This window comes from Pungitius pungitius, unplaced genomic scaffold, assembly GCF_949316345.1.
Source record: "Pungitius pungitius unplaced genomic scaffold, fPunPun2.1 scaffold_24, whole genome shotgun sequence".
NCBI lineage: Eukaryota > Metazoa > Chordata > Actinopteri > Perciformes > Gasterosteidae > Pungitius > Pungitius pungitius.
The window spans coordinates 905875-924196 of NW_026909886.1; the positions used below are offsets into that span (position 1 = coordinate 905875).

Genomic DNA, 18322 nt, shown 5'->3' on the forward strand with positions numbered 1-18322 from the left:
CCCACACAATTGTAAAAAGTATTTCACATTGTAGAAGAGATGCAATAGGAAGAAGATGAAAGGTGGCTTATGTCCATACCATCGTCAGGCCATTTGAGGTGGCGGGGACTGCAATGGCCATCCACCGATTGGCTGGGACTCCTGGGCGGGTCTTCTCTAGTCCATCCAATTTTCGGCATAGGATGTCACAGCCTTCTTTGCATACCCTTATTTAACCCACACAAAGATGCCAACGGCAGGCGTGACATAATTTTTTGACGCATTATAAAGGATTAGGAAAAAGATAAAAAGCAGCTTACGGCCATACCTCTCTGGTTCCGCCCGATCTCGTCTGATCTCGGAAGCTAAGCAGAGCAGGGCCTGGTTAGTACCTGGATGGAAGACCGCCTGGGAATCCCAGGTGCCGTAAGCTTTTTCACTTCTCTCTCCGAAAGCCGCCCAGCGCCGCAGATTGTACACCTACACAATTGTAAAAAGTATTTCACATTGTAGAAGAGATGCAATAGGAAGAAGATGAAAGGTGGCTTACGTCCATACCATCGTCAGGCCATTTGAGGTGGCGGGGACTGCAATGGCCATCCACCGATTGGCTGGGACTCCTGGGCGGGTCTTCTCTAGTCCATCCAATTTTCGGCATAGGATGTCACAGCCTGCTTTGCATACCCTTATTTAACCCACACAAAGATGCCAACGGCAGGCGTGACATAATTTTTTGACGCATTATAAAGGATTAGGAAAAAGATAAAAAGCAGCTTACGGCCATACCTCTCTTGTTCCGCCCGATCTCGTCTGATCTCGGAAGCTAAGCAGAGCAGGGCCTGATTAGTACCTGGATGGAAGACCGCCTGGGAATCCCAGGTGCCGTAAGCTTTTTCACTTCTCTCTGAAAGCCGCCGAGCGCCGCAGATTGTACACCTACAAATTACAAAAAGTACATCACATTGTCGAAGAGATGCATGTTTAGTGTTGTTTTAACGTTGGATATATAAGGAACTTAGACAATATCATCAAAATTGATTCCGTTTCATGGTTGCTAAATTAGTGTTGATCAACATTTAACAATTGGCCTACTTTTGTTTGTAATTTAGCCGTTGAAATACAGGTGCTAACCCAACATGTTAGAATTGCCAGTGAAGAAAAGTAAAGTTACCTTCAGGTTTTAGGAACCTCTCTTGCCAATCCTAAGAACTGCTTCAATTTTAGAAAAAGAAACTCTTCTGATTATCTTTGACACGTTTTAAAGGATTAGGAAAAAGATAAAAAGCAGCGTACGGCCATACCTCTCTAGTTCCGCCCGATTTCGTCTGATCTCGGAAGCTAAGCAGAGCAGGGCCTGGTTAGTACCTGGATGGAAGACCGCCTGGGAATCCCAGGTGCCGTAAGCTTTTTCACTTCTCTCTCCGAAAGCCGCCCAGCGCCGCAGATTGTACACCCACACAATTGTAAAAAGTATTTCACATTGTAGAAGAGATGCAATAGGAAGAAGATGAAAGGTGGCTTACGTCCATACCATCGTCAGGCCATTTGAGGTGGCGGGGACTGCAATGGCCATCCACCGATTGGCTGGGACTCCTGGGCGGGTCTTCTCTAGTCCATCCAATTTTCGGCATAGGATGTCACAGCCTTCTTTGCATACCCTTATTTAACCCACACAAAGATGCCAACGGCAGGCGTGACATAATTTTTTGACGCATTATAAAGGATTAGGAAAAAGATAAAAAGCAGCTTACGGCCATACCTCTCTGGTTCCGCCCGATCTCGTCTGATCTCGGAAGCTAAGCAGAGCAGGGCCTGGTTAGTACCTGGATGGAAGACCGCCTGGGAATCCCAGGTGCCGTAAGCTTTTTCACTTCTCTCTGAAAGCCGCCGAGCGCCGCAGATTGTACACCTACAAATTACAAAAAGTATATCACGTTGTCGAAGAGATGCATGTTTAGTGTTGTTTTAACGTTGGATATATAAGGAACTTAGACAATATCATCAAAATTGATTCCGTTTCATGGTTGCTAAATTAGTGTTGATCAACATTTAACAATTGGCATACTTTTGTTTGTAATTTAGCCGTTGAAATACAGGTGCTAACCCAACATGTTAGAATTGCCAGTGAAGAAAAGTAAAGTTACCTTCAGGTTTTAGGAACCTCTCTTGCCAATCCTAAGAACTGCTTCAATTTTAGAAAAAGAAACTCTTCTGATTATCTTTGACACGTTTTAAAGGATTAGGAAAAAGATAAAAAGCAGCTTACGGCCATACCTCTCTGGTTCCGCCCGATCTCGTCTGATCTCGGAAGCTAAGCAGAGCAGGGCCTGGTTAGTACCTGGATGGAAGACCGCCTGGGAATCCCAGGTGCCGTAAGCTTTTTCACTTCTCTCTGAAAGCCGCCGAGCGCCGCAGATTGTACACCTACAAATTACAAAAAGTACATCACATTGTCGAAGAGATGCATGTTTAGTGTTGTTTTAACGTTGGATATATAAGGAACTTAGACAATATCATCAAAATTGATTCCGTTTCATGGTTGCTAAATTAGTGTTGATCAACATTTAACAATTGGCATACTTTTGTTTGTAATTTAGCCGTTGAAATACAGGTGCTAACCCAACATGTTAGAATTGCCAGTGAAGAAAAGTAAAGTTACCTTCAGGTTTTAGGAACCTCTCTTGCCAATCCTAAGAACTGCTTCAATTTTAGAAAAAGAAACTCTTCTGATTATCTTTGACACGTTTTAAAGGATTAGGAAAAAGATAAAAAGCAGCGTACGGCCATACCTCTCTAGTTCCGCCCGATTTCGTCTGATCTCGGAAGCTAAGCAGAGCAGGGCCTGGTTAGTACCTGGATGGAAGACCGCCTGGGAATCCCAGGTGCCGTAAGCTTTTTCACTTCTCTCTCCGAAAGCCGCCCAGCGCCGCAGATTGTACACCCACACAATTGTAAAAAGTATTTCACATTGTAGAAGAGATGCAATAGGAAGAAGATGAAAGGTGGCTTATGTCCATACCATCGTCAGGCCATTTGAGGTGGCGGGGACTGCAATGGCCATCCACCGATTGGCTGGGACTCCTGGGCGGGTCTTCTCTAGTCCATCCAATTTTCGGCATAGGATGTCACAGCCTTCTTTGCATACCCTTATTTAACCCACACAAAGATGCCAACGGCAGGCGTGACATAATTTTTTGACGCATTATAAAGGATTAGGAAAAAGATAAAAAGCAGCTTACGGCCATACCTCTCTGGTTCCGCCCGATCTCGTCTGATCTCGGAAGCTAAGCAGAGCAGGGCCTGGATAGTACCTGGATGGAAGACCGCCTGGGAATCCCAGGTGCCGTAAGCTTTTTCACTTCTCTCTCCGAAAGCCGCCCAGCGCCGCAGATTGTACACCTACACAATTGTAAAAAGTATTTCACATTGTAGAAGAGATGCAATAGGAAGAAGATGAAAGGTGGCTTACGTCCATACCATCGTCAGGCCATTTGAGGTGGCGGGGACTGCAATGGCCATCCACCGATTGGCTGGGACTCCTGGGCGGGTCTTCTCTAGTCCATCCAATTTTCGGCATAGGATGTCACAGCCTGCTTTGCATACCCTTATTTAACCCACACAAAGATGCCAACGGCAGGCGTGACATAATTTTTTGACGCATTATAAAGGATTAGGAAAAAGATAAAAAGCAGCTTACGGCCATACCTCTCTGGTTCCGCCCGATCTCGTCTGATCTCGGAAGCTAAGCAGAGCAGGGCCTGGTTAGTACCTGGATGGAAGACCGCCTGGGAATCCCAGGTGCCGTAAGCTTTTTCACTTCTCTCTGAAAGCCGCCGAGCGCCGCAGATTGTACACCTACAAATTACAAAAAGTATATCACGTTGTCGAAGAGATGCATGTTTAGTGTTGTTTTAACGTTGGATTTATAAGGAACTTAGACAATATCATCAAAATTGATTCCGTTTCATGGTTGCTAAATTAGTGTTGATCAACATTTAACAATTGGCATACTTTTGTTTGTAATTTAGCCGTTGAAATACAGGTGCTAACCCAACATGTTAGAATTGCCAGTGAAGAAAAGTAAAGTTACCTTCAGGTTTTAGGAACCTCTCTTGCCAATCCTAAGAACTGCTTCAATTTTAGAAAAAGAAACTCTTCTGATTATCTTTGACACGTTTTAAAGGATTAGGAAAAAGATAAAAAGCAGCTTACGGCCATACCTCTCTGGTTCCGCCCGATCTCGTCTGATCTCGGAAGCTAAGCAGAGCAGGGCCTGGTTAGTACCTGGATGGAAGACCGCCTGGGAATCCCAGGTGCCGTAAGCTTTTTCACTTCTCTCTGAAAGCCGCCGAGCGCCGCAGATTGTACACCTACAAATTACAAAAAGTACATCACATTGTCGAAGAGATGCATGTTTAGTGTTGTTTTAACGTTGGATATATAAGGAACTTAGACAATATCATCAAAATTGATTCCGTTTCATGGTTGCTAAATTAGTGTTGATCAACATTTAACAATTGGCATACTTTTGTTTGTAATTTAGCCGTTGAAATACAGGTGCTAACCCAACATGTTAGAATTGCCAGTGAAGAAAAGTAAAGTTACCTTCAGGTTTTAGGAACCTCTCTTGCCAATCCTAAGAACTGCTTCAATTTTAGAAAAAGAAACTCTTCTGATTATCTTTGACACGTTTTAAAGGATTAGGAAAAAGATAAAAAGCAGCGTACGGCCATACCTCTCTAGTTCCGCCCGATTTCGTCTGATCTCGGAAGCTAAGCAGAGCAGGGCCTGGTTAGTACCTGGATGGAAGACCGCCTGGGAATCCCAGGTGCCGTAAGCTTTTTCACTTCTCTCTCCGAAAGCCGCCCAGCGCCGCAGATTGTACACCTACACAATTGTAAAAAGTATTTCACATTGTAGAAGAGATGCAATAGGAAAAAGATGAAAGGTGGCTTACGTCCATACCATCGTCAGGCCATTTGAGGTGGCGGGGACTGCAATGGCCATCCACCGATTGGCTGGGACTCCTGGGCGGGTCTTCTCTAGTCCATCCAATTTTCGGCATAGGATATCACAGCCTTCTTTGCATACCCTTATTTAACCCACACAAAGATGCCAACGGCAGGCGTGACATAATTTTTTGACGCATTATAAAGGATTAGGAAAAAGATAAAAAGCAGCTTACGGCCATACCTCTCTGGTTCCGCCCGATCTCGTCTGATCTCGGAAGCTAAGCAGAGCAGGGCCTGGTTAGTACCTGGATGGAAGACCGCCTGGGAATCCCAGGTGCCGTAAGCTTTTTCACTTCTCTCTGAAAGCCGCCCAGCGCCGCAGATTGTACACCTACACAATTGTAAAAAGTATTTCACATTGTAGAAGAGATGCAATAGGAAGAAGATGAAAGGTCGCTTACGTCCATACCATCGTCAGGCCATTTGAGGTGGCGGGGACTGCAATGGCCATCCACCGATTGGCTGGGACTCCTGGGCGGGTCTTCTCTAGTCCATCCAATTTTCGGCATAGGATGTCACAGCCTTCTTTGCATACCCTTATTTAACCCACACAAAGATGCCAACGGCAGGCGTGACATAATTTTTTGACGCATTATAAAGGATTAGGAAAAAGATAAAAAGCAGCTTACGGCCATACCTCTCTGGTTCCGCCCGATCTCGTCTGATCTCGGAAGCTAAGCAGAGCAGGGCCTGATTAGTACCTGGATGGAAGACCGCCTGGGAATCCCAGGTGCCGTAAGCTTTTTCACTTCTCTCTGAAAGCCGCCGAGCGCCGCAGATTGTACACCTACAAATTACAAAAAGTACATCACATTGTCGAAGAGATGCATGTTTAGTGTTGTTTTAACGTTGGATATATAAGGAACTTAGACAATATCATCAAAATTGATTCCGTTTCATGGTTGCTAAATTAGTGTTGATCAACATTTAACAATTGGCATACTTTTGTTTGTAATTTAGCCGTTGAAATACAGGTGCTAACCCAACATGTTAGAATTGCCAGTGAAGAAAAGTAAAGTTACCTTCAGGTTTTAGGAACCTCTCTTGCCAATCCTAAGAACTGCTTCAATTTTAGAAAAAGAAACTTTTCTGATTATCTTTGACACGTTCTAAAGGATTAGGAAAAAGATATTAAAGCAGCTTACGGCCATACCTCTCTGGTTCCGCCCGATCTCGTCTGATCTCGGAAGCTAAGCAGAGCAGGGCCTGGTTAGTACCTGGATGGAAGACCGCCTGGGAATCCCAGGTGCCGTAAGCTTTTTCACTTCTCTCTGAAAGCCGCCGAGCGCCGCAGATTGTACACCTACAAATTACAAAAAGTATATCACATTGTCGAAGAGATGCATGTTTAGTGTTGTTTTAACGTTGGATATATAAGGAACTTAGACAATATCATCAAAATTGATTCCGTTTCATGGTTGCTAAATTAGTGTTGATCAACATTTAACAATTGGCCTACTTTTGTTTGTAATTTAGCCGTTGAAATACAGGTGCTAACCCAACATGTTAGAATTGCCAGTGAAGAAAAGTAAAGTTACCTTCAGGTTTTAGGAACCTCTCTTGCCAATCCTAAGAACTGCTTCAATTTTAGAAAAAGAAACTCTTCTGATTATCTTTGACACGTTTTAAAGGATTAGGAAAAAGATAAAAAGCAGCGTACGGCCATACCTCTCTGGTTCCGCCCGATTTTGTCTGATCTCGGAAGCTAAGCAGAGCAGGGCCTGGTTAGTACCTGGATGGAAGACCGCCTGGGAATCCCAGGTGCCGTAAGCTTTTTCACTTCTCTCTCCGAAAGCCGCCCAGCGCCGCAGATTGTACACCTACACAATTGTAAAAAGTATTTCACATTGTAGAAGAGATGCAATAGGAAGAAGATGAAAGGTGGCTTACGTCCATACCATCGTCAGGCCATTTGAGGTGGCGGGGACTGCAATGGCCATCCACCGATTGGCTGGGACTCCTGGGCGGGTCTTCTCTAGTCCATCCAATTTTCGGCATAGGATATCACAGCCTTCTTTGCATACCCTTATTTAACCCACACAAAGATGCCAACGGCAGGCGTGACATAATTTTTTGACGCATTATAAAGGATTAGGAAAAAGATAAAAAGCAGCTTACGGCCATACCTCTCTGGTTCCGCCCGATCTCGTCTGATCTCGGAAGCTAAGCAGAGCAGGGCCTGGTTAGTACCTGGATGGAAGACCGCCTGGGAATCCCAGGTGCCGTAAGCTTTTTCACTTCTCTCTGAAAGCCGCCGAGCGCCGCAGATTGTACACCTACAAATTACAAAAAGTATATCACGTTGTCGAAGAGATGCATGTTTAGTGTTGTTTTAACGTTGGATTTATAAGGAACTTAGACAATATCATCAAAATTGATTCCGTTTCATGGTTGCTAAATTAGTGTTGATCAACATTTAACAATTGGCATACTTTTGTTTGTAATTTAGCCGTTGAAATACAGGTGCTAACCCAACATGTTAGAATTGCCAGTGAAGAAAAGTAAAGTTACCTTCAGGTTTTAGGAACCTCTCTTGCCAATCCTAAGAACTGCTTCAATTTTAGAAAAAGAAACTCTTCTGATTATCTTTGACACGTTTTAAAGGATTAGGAAAAAGATAAAAAGCAGCTTACGGCCATACCTCTCTGGTTCCGCCCGATCTCGTCTGATCTCGGAAGCTAAGCAGAGCAGGGCCTGGTTAGTACCTGGATGGAAGACCGCCTGGGAATCCCAGGTGCCGTAAGCTTTTTCACTTCTCTCTGAAAGCCGCCGAGCGCCGCAGATTGTACACCTACAAATTACAAAAAGTACATCACATTGTCGAAGAGATGCATGTTTAGTGTTGTTTTAACGTTGGATATATAAGGAACTTAGACAATATCATCAAAATTGATTCCGTTTCATGGTTGCTAAATTAGTGTTGATCAACATTTAACAATTGGCATACTTTTGTTTGTAATTTAGCCGTTGAAATACAGGTGCTAACCCAACATGTTAGAATTGCCAGTGAAGAAAAGTAAAGTTACCTTCAGGTTTTAGGAACCTCTCTTGCCAATCCTAAGAACTGCTTCAATTTTAGAAAAAGAAACTCTTCTGATTATCTTTGACACGTTTTAAAGGATTAGGAAAAAGATAAAAAGCAGCTTACGGCCATACCTCTCTGGTTCCGCCCGATCTCGTCTGATCTCGGAAGCTAAGCAGAGCAGGGCCTGATTAGTACCTGGATGGAAGACCGCCTGGGAATCCCAGGTGCCGTAAGCTTTTTCACTTCTCTCTGAAAGCCGCCGAGCGCCGCAGATTGTACACCTACAAATTACAAAAAGTACATCACATTGTCGAAGAGATGCATGTTTAGTGTTGTTTTAACGTTGGATATATAAGGAACTTAGACAATATCATCAAAATTGATTCCGTTTCATGGTTGCTAAATTAGTGTTGATCAACATTTAACAATTGGCATACTTTTGTTTGTAATTTAGCCGTTGAAATACAGGTGCTAACCCAACATGTTAGAATTGCCAGTGAAGAAAAGTAAAGTTACCTTCAGGTTTTAGGAACCTCTCTTGCCAATCCTAAGAACTGCTTCAATTTTAGAAAAAGAAACTTTTCTGATTATCTTTGACACGTTCTAAAGGATTAGGAAAAAGATATTAAAGCAGCTTACGGCCATACCTCTCTGGTTCCGCCCGATCTCGTCTGATCTCGGAAGCTAAGCAGAGCAGGGCCTGGTTAGTACCTGGATGGAAGACCGCCTGGGAATCCCAGGTGCCGTAAGCTTTTTCACTTCTCTCTCCGAAAGCCGCCCAGCGCCGCAGATTGTACACCTACACAATTGTAAAAAGTATTTCACATTGTAGAAGAGATGCAATAGGAAGAAGATGAAAGGTGGCTTACGTCCATACCATCGTCAGGCCATTTGAGGTGGCGGGGACTGCAATGGCCATCCACCGATTGGCTGGGACTCCTGGGCGGGTCTTCTCTAGTCCATCCAATTTTCGGCATAGGATGTCACAGCCTGCTTTGCATACCCTTATTTAACCCACACAAAGATGCCAACGGCAGGCGTGACATAATTTTTTGACGCATTATAAAGGATTAGGAAAAAGATAAAAAGCAGCTTACGGCCATACCTCTCTGGTTCCACCCGATCTCGTCTGATCTCGGAAGCTAAGCAGAGCAGGGCCTGGTTAGTACCTGGATGGAAGACCGCCTGGGAATCCCAGGTGCCGTAAGCTTTTTCACTTCTCTCTGAAAGCCGCCGAGCGCCGCAGATTGTACACCTACAAATTACAAAAAGTATATCACATTGTCGAAGAGATGCATGTTTAGTGTTGTTTTAACGTTGGATATATAAGGAACTTAGACAATATCATCAAAATTGATTCCGTTTCATGGTTGCTAAATTAGTGTTGATCAACATTTAACAATTGGCCTACTTTTGTTTGTAATTTAGCCGTTGAAATACAGGTGCTAACCCAACATGTTAGAATTGCCAGTGAAGAAAAGTAAAGTTACCTTCAGGTTTTAGGAACCTCTCTTGCCAATCCTAAGAACTGCTTCAATTTTAGAAAAAGAAACTCTTCTGATTATCTTTGACACGTTTTAAAGGATTAGGAAAAAGATAAAAAGCAGCGTACGGCCATACCTCTCTGGTTCCGCCCGATTTTGTCTGATCTCGGAAGCTAAGCAGAGCAGGGCCTGGTTAGTACCTGGATGGAAGACCGCCTGGGAATCCCAGGTGCCGTAAGCTTTTTCACTTCTCTCTCCGAAAGCCGCCCAGCGCCGCAGATTGTACACCTACACAATTGTAAAAAGTATTTCACATTGTAGAAGAGATGCAATAGGAAGAAGATGAAAGGTGGCTTACGTCCATACCATCGTCAGGCCATTTGAGGTGGCGGGGACTGCAATGGCCATCCACCGATTGGCTGGGACTCCTGGGCGGGTCTTCTCTAGTCCATCCAATTTTCGGCATAGGATATCACAGCCTTCTTTGCATACCCTTATTTAACCCACACAAAGATGCCAACGGCAGGCGTGACATAATTTTTTGACGCATTATAAAGGATTAGGAAAAAGATAAAAAGCAGCTTACGGCCATACCTCTCTGGTTCCGCCCGATCTCGTCTGATCTCGGAAGCTAAGCAGAGCAGGGCCTGGTTAGTACCTGGATGGAAGACCGCCTGGGAATCCCAGGTGCCGTAAGCTTTTTCACTTCTCTCTGAAAGCCGCCGAGCGCCGCAGATTGTACACCTACAAATTACAAAAAGTATATCACGTTGTCGAAGAGATGCATGTTTAGTGTTGTTTTAACGTTGGATTTATAAGGAACTTAGACAATATCATCAAAATTGATTCCGTTTCATGGTTGCTAAATTAGTGTTGATCAACATTTAACAATTGGCATACTTTTGTTTGTAATTTAGCCGTTGAAATACAGGTGCTAACCCAACATGTTAGAATTGCCAGTGAAGAAAAGTAAAGTTACCTTCAGGTTTTAGGAACCTCTCTTGCCAATCCTAAGAACTGCTTCAATTTTAGAAAAAGAAACTCTTCTGATTATCTTTGACACGTTTTAAAGGATTAGGAAAAAGATAAAAAGCAGCTTACGGCCATACCTCTCTGGTTCCGCCCGATCTCGTCTGATCTCGGAAGCTAAGCAGAGCAGGGCCTGGTTAGTACCTGGATGGAAGACCGCCTGGGAATCCCAGGTGCCGTAAGCTTTTTCACTTCTCTCTGAAAGCCGCCGAGCGCCGCAGATTGTACACCTACAAATTACAAAAAGTACATCACATTGTCGAAGAGATGCATGTTTAGTGTTGTTTTAACGTTGGATATATAAGGAACTTAGACAATATCATCAAAATTGATTCCGTTTCATGGTTGCTAAATTAGTGTTGATCAACATTTAACAATTGGCATACTTTTGTTTGTAATTTAGCCGTTGAAATACAGGTGCTAACCCAACATGTTAGAATTGCCAGTGAAGAAAAGTAAAGTTACCTTCAGGTTTTAGGAACCTCTCTTGCCAATCCTAAGAACTGCTTCAATTTTAGAAAAAGAAACTCTTCTGATTATCTTTGACACGTTTTAAAGGATTAGGAAAAAGATAAAAAGCAGCTTACGGCCATACCTCTCTGGTTCCGCCCGATCTCGTCTGATCTCGGAAGCTAAGCAGAGCAGGGCCTGGTTAGTACCTGGATGGAAGACCGCCTGGGAATCCCAGGTGCCGTAAGCTTTTTCACTTCTCTCTGAAAGCCGCCGAGCGCCGCAGATTGTACACCTACAAATTACAAAAAGTACATCACATTGTCGAAGAGATGCATGTTTAGTGTTGTTTTAACGTTGGATATATAAGGAACTTAGACAATATCATCAAAATTGATTCCGTTTCATGGTTGCTAAATTAGTGTTGATCAACATTTAACAATTGGCATACTTTTGTTTGTAATTTAGCCGTTGAAATACAGGTGCTAACCCAACATGTTAGAATTGCCAGTGAAGAAAAGTAAAGTTACCTTCAGGTTTTAGGAACCTCTCTTGCCAATCCTAAGAACTGCTTCAATTTTAGAAAAAGAAACTCTTCTGATTATCTTTGACACGTTTTAAAGGATTAGGAAAAAGATAAAAAGCAGCGTACGGCCATACCTCTCTAGTTCCGCCCGATTTCGTCTGATCTCGGAAGCTAAGCAGAGCAGGGCCTGGTTAGTACCTGGATGGAAGACCGCCTGGGAATCCCAGGTGCCGTAAGCTTTTTCACTTCTCTCTCCGAAAGCCGCCCAGCGCCGCAGATTGTACACCTACACAATTGTAAAAAGTATTTCACATTGTAGAAGAGATGCAATAGGAAGAAGATGAAAGGTGGCTTACGTCCATACCATCGTCAGGCCATTTGAGGTGGCGGGGACTGCAATGGCCATCCACCGATTGGCTGGGACTCCTGGGCGGGTCTTCTCTAGTCCATCCAATTTTCGGCATAGGATGTCACAGCCTGCTTTGCATACCCTTATTTAACCCACACAAAGATGCCAACGGCAGGCGTGACATAATTTTTTGACGCATTATAAAGGATTAGGAAAAAGATAAAAAGCAGCTTACGGCCATACCTCTCTGGTTCCACCCGATCTCGTCTGATCTCGGAAGCTAAGCAGAGCAGGGCCTGGTTAGTACCTGGATGGAAGACCGCCTGGGAATCCCAGGTGCCGTAAGCTTTTTCACTTCTCTCTGAAAGCCGCCGAGCGCCGCAGATTGTACACCTACAAATTACAAAAAGTATATCACATTGTCGAAGAGATGCATGTTTAGTGTTGTTTTAACGTTGGATATATAAGGAACTTAGACAATATCATCAAAATTGATTCCGTTTCATGGTTGCTAAATTAGTGTTGATCAACATTTAACAATTGGCCTACTTTTGTTTGTAATTTAGCCGTTGAAATACAGGTGCTAACCCAACATGTTAGAATTGCCAGTGAAGAAAAGTAAAGTTACCTTCAGGTTTTAGGAACCTCTCTTGCCAATCCTAAGAACTGCTTCAATTTTAGAAAAAGAAACTCTTCTGATTATCTTTGACACGTTTTAAAGGATTAGGAAAAAGATAAAAAGCAGCGTACGGCCATACCTCTCTGGTTCCGCCCGATTTTGTCTGATCTCGGAAGCTAAGCAGAGCAGGGCCTGGTTAGTACCTGGATGGAAGACCGCCTGGGAATCCCAGGTGCCGTAAGCTTTTTCACTTCTCTCTCCGAAAGCCGCCCAGCGCCGCAGATTGTACACCTACACAATTGTAAAAAGTATTTCACATTGTAGAAGAGATGCAATAGGAAGAAGATGAAAGGTGGCTTACGTCCATACCATCGTCAGGCCATTTGAGGTGGCGGGGACTGCAATGGCCATCCACCGATTGGCTGGGACTCCTGGGCGGGTCTTCTCTAGTCCATCCAATTTTCGGCATAGGATATCACAGCCTTCTTTGCATACCCTTATTTAACCCACACAAAGATGCCAACGGCAGGCGTGACATAATTTTTTGACGCATTATAAAGGATTAGGAAAAAGATAAAAAGCAGCTTACGGCCATACCTCTCTGGTTCCGCCCGATCTCGTCTGATCTCGGAAGCTAAGCAGAGCAGGGCCTGGTTAGTACCTGGATGGAAGACCGCCTGGGAATCCCAGGTGCCGTAAGCTTTTTCACTTCTCTCTGAAAGCCGCCGAGCGCCGCAGATTGTACACCTACAAATTACAAAAAGTATATCACGTTGTTGAAGAGATGCATGTTTAGTGTTGTTTTAACGTTGGATTTATAAGGAACTTAGACAATATCATCAAAATTGATTCCGTTTCATGGTTGCTAAATTAGTGTTGATCAACATTTAACAATTGGCATACTTTTGTTTGTAATTTAGCCGTTGAAATACAGGTGCTAACCCAACATGTCAGAATTGCCAGTGAAGAAAAGTAAAGTTACCTTCAGGTTTTAGGAACCTCTCTTGCCAATCCTAAGAACTGCTTCAATTTTAGAAAAAGAAACTCTTCTGATTATCTTTGACACGTTTTAAAGGATTAGGAAAAAGATAAAAAGCAGCTTACGGCCATACCTCTCTGGTTCCGCCCGATCTCGTCTGATCTCGGAAGCTAAGCAGAGCAGGGCCTGGTTAGTACCTGGATGGAAGACCGCCTGGGAATCCCAGGTGCCGTAAGCTTTTTCACTTCTCTCTGAAAGCCGCCGAGCGCCGCAGATTGTACACCTACAAATTACAAAAAGTACATCACATTGTCGAAGAGATGCATGTTTAGTGTTGTTTTAACGTTGGATATATAAGGAACTTAGACAATATCATCAAAATTGATTCCGTTTCATGGTTGCTAAATTAGTGTTGATCAACATTTAACAATTGGCATACTTTTGTTTGTAATTTAGCCGTTGAAATACAGGTGCTAACCCAACATGTTAGAATTGCCAGTGAAGAAAAGTAAAGTTACCTTCAGGTTTTAGGAACCTCTCTTGCCAATCCTAAGAACTGCTTCAATTTTAGAAAAAGAAACTCTTCTGATTATCTTTGACACGTTTTAAAGGATTAGGAAAAAGATAAAAAGCAGCTTACGGCCATACCTCTCTGGTTCCGCCCGATCTCGTCTGATCTCGGAAGCTAAGCAGAGCAGGGCCTGGTTAGTACCTGGATGGAAGACCGCCTGGGAATCCCAGGTGCCGTAAGCTTTTTCACTTCTCTCTGAAAGCCGCCGAGCGCCGCAGATTGTACACCTACAAATTACAAAAAGTACATCACATTGTCGAAGAGATGCATGTTTAGTGTTGTTTTAACGTTGGATATATAAGGAACTTAGACAATATCATCAAAATTGATTCCGTTTCATGGTTGCTAAATTAGTGTTGATCAACATTTAACAATTGGCATACTTTTGTTTGTAATTTAGCCGTTGAAATACAGGTGCTAACCCAACATGTTAGAATTGCCAGTGAAGAAAAGTAAAGTTACCTTCAGGTTTTAGGAACCTCTCTTGCCAATCCTAAGAACTGCTTCAATTTTAGAAAAAGAAACTCTTCTGATTATCTTTGACACGTTTTAAAGGATTAGGAAAAAGATAAAAAGCAGCGTACGGCCATACCTCTCTAGTTCCGCCCGATTTCGTCTGATCTCGGAAGCTAAGCAGAGCAGGGCCTGGTTAGTACCTGGATGGAAGACCGCCTGGGAATCCCAGGTGCCGTAAGCTTTTTCACTTCTCTCTCCGAAAGCCGCCCAGCGCCGCAGATTGTACACCCACACAATTGTAAAAAGTATTTCACATTGTAGAAGAGATGCAATAGGAAGAAGATGAAAGGTGGCTTACGTCCATACCATCGTCAGGCCATTTGAGGTGGCGGGGACTGCAATGGCCATCCACCGATTGGCTGGGACTCCTGGGGGGGTCTTCTCTAGTCCATCCAATTTTCGGCATAGGATGTCACAGCCTTCTTTGCATACCCTTATTTAACCCACACAAAGATGCCAACGGCAGGCGTGACATAATTTTTTGACGCATTATAAAGGATTAGGAAAAAGATAAAAAGCAGCTTACGGCCATACCTCTCTGGTTCCGCCCGATCTCGTCTGATCTCGGAAGCTAAGCAGAGCAGGGCCTGGTTAGTACCTGGATGGAAGACCGCCTGGGAATCCCAGGTGCCGTAAGCTTTTTCACTTCTCTCTGAAAGCCGCCGAGCGCCGCAGATTGTACACCTACAAATTACAAAAAGTATATCACGTTGTCGAAGAGATGCATGTTTAGTGTTGTTTTAACGTTGGATATATAAGGAACTTAGACAATATCATCAAAATTGATTCCGTTTCATGGTTGCTAAATTAGTGTTGATCAACATTTAACAATTGGCATACTTTTGTTTGTAATTTAGCCGTTGAAATACAGGTGCTAACCCAACATGTTAGAATTGCCAGTGAAGAAAAGTAAAGTTACCTTCAGGTTTTAGGAACCTCTCTTGCCAATCCTAAGAACTGCTTCAATTTTAGAAAAAGAAACTCTTCTGATTATCTTTGACACGTTTTAAAGGATTAGGAAAAAGATAAAAAGCAGCTTACGGCCATACCTCTCTGGTTCCGCCCGATCTCGTCTGATCTCGGAAGCTAAGCAGAGCAGGGCCTGGTTAGTACCTGGATGGAAGACCGCCTGGGAATCCCAGGTGCCGTAAGCTTTTTCACTTCTCTCTGAAAGCCGCCGAGCGCCGCAGATTGTACACCTACAAATTACAAAAAGTATATCACATTGTCGAAGAGATGCATGTTTAGTGTTGTTTTAACGTTGGATATATAAGGAACTTAGACAATATCATCAAAATTGATTCCGTTTCATGGTTGCTAAATTAGTGTTGATCAACATTTAACAATTGGCATACTTTTGTTTGTAATTTAGCCGTTGAAATACAGGTGCTAACCCAACATGTTAGAATTGCCAGTGAAGAAAAGTAAAGTTACCTTCAGGTTTTAGGAACCTCTCTTGCCAATCCTAAGAACTGCTTCAATTTTAGAAAAAGAAACTTTTCTGATTATCTTTGACACGTTCTAAAGGATTAGGAAAAAGATATTAAAGCAGCTTACGGCCATACCTCTCTGGTTCCGCCCGATCTCGTCTGATCTCGGAAGCTAAGCAGAGCAGGGCCTGGTTAGTACCTGGATGGAAGACCGCCTGGGAATCCCAGGTGCCGTAAGCTTTTTCACTTCTCTCTCCGAAAGCCGCCCAGCGCCGCAGATTGTACACCTACACAATTGTAAAAAGTATTTCACATTGTAGAAGAGATGCAATAGGAAGAAGATGAAAGGTGGCTTACGTCCATACCATCGTCAGGCCATTTGAGGTGGCGGGGACTGCAATGGCCATCCACCGATTGGCTGGGACTCCTGGGCGGGTCTTCTCTAGTCCATCCAATTTTCGGCATAGGATGTCACAGCCTGCTTTGCATACCCTTATTTAACCCACACAAAGATGCCAACGGCAGGCGTGACATAATTTTTTGACGCATTATAAAGGATTAGGAAAAAGATAAAAAGCAGCTTACGGCCATACCTCTCTGGTTCCGCCCGATCTCGTCTGATCTCGGAAGCTAAGCAGAGCAGGGCCTGATTAGTACCTGGATGGAAGACCGCCTGGGAATCCCAGGTGCCGTAAGCTTTTTCACTTCTCTCTGAAAGCCGCCGAGCGCCGCAGATTGTACACCTACAAATTACAAAAAGTACATCACATTGTCGAAGAGATGCATGTTTAGTGTTGTTTTAACGTTGGATATATAAGGAACTTAGACAATATCATCAAAATTGATTCCGTTTCATGGTTGCTAAATTAGTGTTGATCAACATTTAACAATTGGCATACTTTTGTTTGTAATTTAGCCGTTGAAATACAGGTGCTAACCCAACATGTTAGAATTGCCAGTGAAGAAAAGTAAAGTTACCTTCAGGTTTTAGGAACCTCTCTTGCCAATCCTAAGAACTGCTTCAATTTTAGAAAAAGAAACTCTTCTGATTATCTTTGACACGTTTTAAAGGATTAGGAAAAAGATAAAAAGCAGCTTACGGCCATACCTCTCTGGTTCCGCCCGATCTCGTCTGATCTCGGAAGCTAAGCAGAGCAGGGCCTGGTTAGTACCTGGATGGAAGACCGCCTGGGAATCCCAGGTGCCGTAAGCTTTTTCACTTCTCTCTGAAAGCCGCCGAGCGCCGCAGATTGTACACCTACAAATTACAAAAAGTACATCACATTGTCGAAGAGATGCATGTTTAGTGTTGTTTTAACGTTGGATATATAAGGAACTTAGACAATATCATCAAAATTGATTCCGTTTCATGGTTGCTAAATTAGTGTTGATCAACATTTAACAATTGGCATACTTTTGTTTGTAATTTAGCCGTTGAAATACAGGTGCTAACCCAACATGTTAGAATTGCCAGTGAAGAAAAGTAAAGTTACCTTCAGGTTTTAGGAACCTCTCTTGCCAATCCTAAGAACTGCTTCAATTTTAGAAAAAGAAACTCTTCTGATTATCTTTGACACGTTTTAAAGGATTAGGAAAAAGATAAAAAGCAGCGTACGGCCATACCTCTCTAGTTCCGCCCGATTTCGTCTGATCTCGGAAGCTAAGCAGAGCAGGGCCTGGTTAGTACCTGGATGGAAGACCGCCTGGGAATCCCAGGTGCCGTAAGCTTTTTCACTTCTCTCTCCGAAAGCCGCCCAGCGCCGCAGATTGTACACCCACACAATTGTAAAAAGTATTTCACATTGTAGAAGAGATGCAATAGGAAGAAGATGAAAGGTGGCTTACGTCCATACCATCGTCAGGCCATTTGAGGTGGCGGGGACTGCAATGGCCATCCACCGATTGGCTGGGACTCCTGGGGGGGTCTTCTCTAGTCCATCCAATTTTCGGCATAGGATGTCACAGCCTTCTTTGCATACCCTTATTTAACCCACACAAAGATGCCAACGGCAGGCGTGACATAATTTTTTGACGCATTATAAAGGATTAGGAAAAAGATAAAAAGCAGCTTACGGCCATACCTCTCTGGTTCCGCCCGATCTCGTCTGATCTCGGAAGCTAAGCAGAGCAGGGCCTGGTTAGTACCTGGATGGAAGACCGCCTGGGAATCCCAGGTGCCGTAAGCTTTTTCACTTCTCTCTGAAAGCCGCCGAGCGCCGCAGATTGTACACCTACAAATTACAAAAAGTATATCACGTTGTCGAAGAGATGCATGTTTAGTGTTGTTTTAACGTTGGATATATAAGGAACTTAGACAATATCATCAAAATTGATTCCGTTTCATGGTTGCTAA

The 18322-nt window shown here is 43.5% G+C and overlaps 37 non-coding genes across 37 annotated transcripts; all 37 read left to right on the top strand.

Moving 5' to 3' along the window:
• Positions 1-293: 293 nt before the first annotated feature.
• Positions 294-412, top strand: LOC134118036 (5S ribosomal RNA). The gene has a single exon (XR_009949593.1). It is a non-coding gene; the product is annotated as a 5S ribosomal RNA (ribosomal RNA).
• A 339-nt stretch (positions 413-751) lies between these two features.
• On the top strand, positions 752-870 carry LOC134118749 (5S ribosomal RNA). The gene has a single exon (XR_009950310.1). It is a non-coding gene; the product is annotated as a 5S ribosomal RNA (ribosomal RNA).
• A 396-nt stretch (positions 871-1266) lies between these two features.
• Positions 1267-1385, top strand: LOC134119167 (5S ribosomal RNA). The gene has a single exon (XR_009950729.1). It is a non-coding gene; the product is annotated as a 5S ribosomal RNA (ribosomal RNA).
• Positions 1386-1724: 339 nt separating this feature from the next.
• Positions 1725-1843, top strand: LOC134118037 (5S ribosomal RNA). The gene has a single exon (XR_009949594.1). It is a non-coding gene; the product is annotated as a 5S ribosomal RNA (ribosomal RNA).
• Positions 1844-2239: 396 nt separating this feature from the next.
• On the top strand, positions 2240-2358 carry LOC134118038 (5S ribosomal RNA). Its single transcript, XR_009949595.1, has one exon. It is a non-coding gene; the product is annotated as a 5S ribosomal RNA (ribosomal RNA).
• Positions 2359-2754: 396 nt separating this feature from the next.
• LOC134119168 (5S ribosomal RNA) lies at positions 2755-2873 on the top strand. Its single transcript, XR_009950730.1, has one exon. It is a non-coding gene; the product is annotated as a 5S ribosomal RNA (ribosomal RNA).
• Positions 2874-3212: 339 nt separating this feature from the next.
• LOC134118622 (5S ribosomal RNA) lies at positions 3213-3331 on the top strand. Its single transcript, XR_009950182.1, has one exon. It is a non-coding gene; the product is annotated as a 5S ribosomal RNA (ribosomal RNA).
• A 339-nt stretch (positions 3332-3670) lies between these two features.
• On the top strand, positions 3671-3789 carry LOC134118040 (5S ribosomal RNA). The gene has a single exon (XR_009949597.1). It is a non-coding gene; the product is annotated as a 5S ribosomal RNA (ribosomal RNA).
• Positions 3790-4185: 396 nt separating this feature from the next.
• Positions 4186-4304, top strand: LOC134118041 (5S ribosomal RNA). Its single transcript, XR_009949598.1, has one exon. It is a non-coding gene; the product is annotated as a 5S ribosomal RNA (ribosomal RNA).
• A 396-nt stretch (positions 4305-4700) lies between these two features.
• On the top strand, positions 4701-4819 carry LOC134119170 (5S ribosomal RNA). Its single transcript, XR_009950732.1, has one exon. It is a non-coding gene; the product is annotated as a 5S ribosomal RNA (ribosomal RNA).
• A 339-nt stretch (positions 4820-5158) lies between these two features.
• LOC134118042 (5S ribosomal RNA) lies at positions 5159-5277 on the top strand. The gene has a single exon (XR_009949599.1). It is a non-coding gene; the product is annotated as a 5S ribosomal RNA (ribosomal RNA).
• Positions 5278-5614: 337 nt separating this feature from the next.
• Positions 5615-5733, top strand: LOC134118633 (5S ribosomal RNA). Its single transcript, XR_009950193.1, has one exon. It is a non-coding gene; the product is annotated as a 5S ribosomal RNA (ribosomal RNA).
• Positions 5734-6130: 397 nt separating this feature from the next.
• LOC134118043 (5S ribosomal RNA) lies at positions 6131-6249 on the top strand. The gene has a single exon (XR_009949600.1). It is a non-coding gene; the product is annotated as a 5S ribosomal RNA (ribosomal RNA).
• A 396-nt stretch (positions 6250-6645) lies between these two features.
• Positions 6646-6764, top strand: LOC134119189 (5S ribosomal RNA). The gene has a single exon (XR_009950751.1). It is a non-coding gene; the product is annotated as a 5S ribosomal RNA (ribosomal RNA).
• Positions 6765-7103: 339 nt separating this feature from the next.
• LOC134118044 (5S ribosomal RNA) lies at positions 7104-7222 on the top strand. The gene has a single exon (XR_009949601.1). It is a non-coding gene; the product is annotated as a 5S ribosomal RNA (ribosomal RNA).
• Positions 7223-7618: 396 nt separating this feature from the next.
• Positions 7619-7737, top strand: LOC134118045 (5S ribosomal RNA). Its single transcript, XR_009949602.1, has one exon. It is a non-coding gene; the product is annotated as a 5S ribosomal RNA (ribosomal RNA).
• A 396-nt stretch (positions 7738-8133) lies between these two features.
• Positions 8134-8252, top strand: LOC134118634 (5S ribosomal RNA). Its single transcript, XR_009950194.1, has one exon. It is a non-coding gene; the product is annotated as a 5S ribosomal RNA (ribosomal RNA).
• A 397-nt stretch (positions 8253-8649) lies between these two features.
• On the top strand, positions 8650-8768 carry LOC134118046 (5S ribosomal RNA). Its single transcript, XR_009949603.1, has one exon. It is a non-coding gene; the product is annotated as a 5S ribosomal RNA (ribosomal RNA).
• A 339-nt stretch (positions 8769-9107) lies between these two features.
• LOC134117420 (5S ribosomal RNA) lies at positions 9108-9226 on the top strand. Its single transcript, XR_009948976.1, has one exon. It is a non-coding gene; the product is annotated as a 5S ribosomal RNA (ribosomal RNA).
• A 396-nt stretch (positions 9227-9622) lies between these two features.
• LOC134119190 (5S ribosomal RNA) lies at positions 9623-9741 on the top strand. The gene has a single exon (XR_009950752.1). It is a non-coding gene; the product is annotated as a 5S ribosomal RNA (ribosomal RNA).
• Positions 9742-10080: 339 nt separating this feature from the next.
• On the top strand, positions 10081-10199 carry LOC134118047 (5S ribosomal RNA). The gene has a single exon (XR_009949604.1). It is a non-coding gene; the product is annotated as a 5S ribosomal RNA (ribosomal RNA).
• Positions 10200-10595: 396 nt separating this feature from the next.
• LOC134118048 (5S ribosomal RNA) lies at positions 10596-10714 on the top strand. Its single transcript, XR_009949605.1, has one exon. It is a non-coding gene; the product is annotated as a 5S ribosomal RNA (ribosomal RNA).
• Positions 10715-11110: 396 nt separating this feature from the next.
• Positions 11111-11229, top strand: LOC134118049 (5S ribosomal RNA). The gene has a single exon (XR_009949606.1). It is a non-coding gene; the product is annotated as a 5S ribosomal RNA (ribosomal RNA).
• Positions 11230-11625: 396 nt separating this feature from the next.
• LOC134119171 (5S ribosomal RNA) lies at positions 11626-11744 on the top strand. The gene has a single exon (XR_009950733.1). It is a non-coding gene; the product is annotated as a 5S ribosomal RNA (ribosomal RNA).
• Positions 11745-12083: 339 nt separating this feature from the next.
• On the top strand, positions 12084-12202 carry LOC134118518 (5S ribosomal RNA). Its single transcript, XR_009950076.1, has one exon. It is a non-coding gene; the product is annotated as a 5S ribosomal RNA (ribosomal RNA).
• A 396-nt stretch (positions 12203-12598) lies between these two features.
• LOC134119192 (5S ribosomal RNA) lies at positions 12599-12717 on the top strand. Its single transcript, XR_009950754.1, has one exon. It is a non-coding gene; the product is annotated as a 5S ribosomal RNA (ribosomal RNA).
• Positions 12718-13056: 339 nt separating this feature from the next.
• Positions 13057-13175, top strand: LOC134118051 (5S ribosomal RNA). Its single transcript, XR_009949608.1, has one exon. It is a non-coding gene; the product is annotated as a 5S ribosomal RNA (ribosomal RNA).
• A 396-nt stretch (positions 13176-13571) lies between these two features.
• On the top strand, positions 13572-13690 carry LOC134118052 (5S ribosomal RNA). Its single transcript, XR_009949609.1, has one exon. It is a non-coding gene; the product is annotated as a 5S ribosomal RNA (ribosomal RNA).
• Positions 13691-14086: 396 nt separating this feature from the next.
• On the top strand, positions 14087-14205 carry LOC134118053 (5S ribosomal RNA). The gene has a single exon (XR_009949610.1). It is a non-coding gene; the product is annotated as a 5S ribosomal RNA (ribosomal RNA).
• A 396-nt stretch (positions 14206-14601) lies between these two features.
• On the top strand, positions 14602-14720 carry LOC134119172 (5S ribosomal RNA). The gene has a single exon (XR_009950734.1). It is a non-coding gene; the product is annotated as a 5S ribosomal RNA (ribosomal RNA).
• Positions 14721-15059: 339 nt separating this feature from the next.
• Positions 15060-15178, top strand: LOC134118054 (5S ribosomal RNA). The gene has a single exon (XR_009949611.1). It is a non-coding gene; the product is annotated as a 5S ribosomal RNA (ribosomal RNA).
• Positions 15179-15574: 396 nt separating this feature from the next.
• On the top strand, positions 15575-15693 carry LOC134118055 (5S ribosomal RNA). Its single transcript, XR_009949612.1, has one exon. It is a non-coding gene; the product is annotated as a 5S ribosomal RNA (ribosomal RNA).
• Positions 15694-16090: 397 nt separating this feature from the next.
• LOC134118056 (5S ribosomal RNA) lies at positions 16091-16209 on the top strand. The gene has a single exon (XR_009949613.1). It is a non-coding gene; the product is annotated as a 5S ribosomal RNA (ribosomal RNA).
• Positions 16210-16548: 339 nt separating this feature from the next.
• LOC134118636 (5S ribosomal RNA) lies at positions 16549-16667 on the top strand. The gene has a single exon (XR_009950196.1). It is a non-coding gene; the product is annotated as a 5S ribosomal RNA (ribosomal RNA).
• Positions 16668-17063: 396 nt separating this feature from the next.
• LOC134118057 (5S ribosomal RNA) lies at positions 17064-17182 on the top strand. The gene has a single exon (XR_009949614.1). It is a non-coding gene; the product is annotated as a 5S ribosomal RNA (ribosomal RNA).
• Positions 17183-17578: 396 nt separating this feature from the next.
• Positions 17579-17697, top strand: LOC134119173 (5S ribosomal RNA). Its single transcript, XR_009950735.1, has one exon. It is a non-coding gene; the product is annotated as a 5S ribosomal RNA (ribosomal RNA).
• Positions 17698-18036: 339 nt separating this feature from the next.
• On the top strand, positions 18037-18155 carry LOC134118058 (5S ribosomal RNA). Its single transcript, XR_009949615.1, has one exon. It is a non-coding gene; the product is annotated as a 5S ribosomal RNA (ribosomal RNA).
• Positions 18156-18322: the final 167 nt, after the last annotated feature.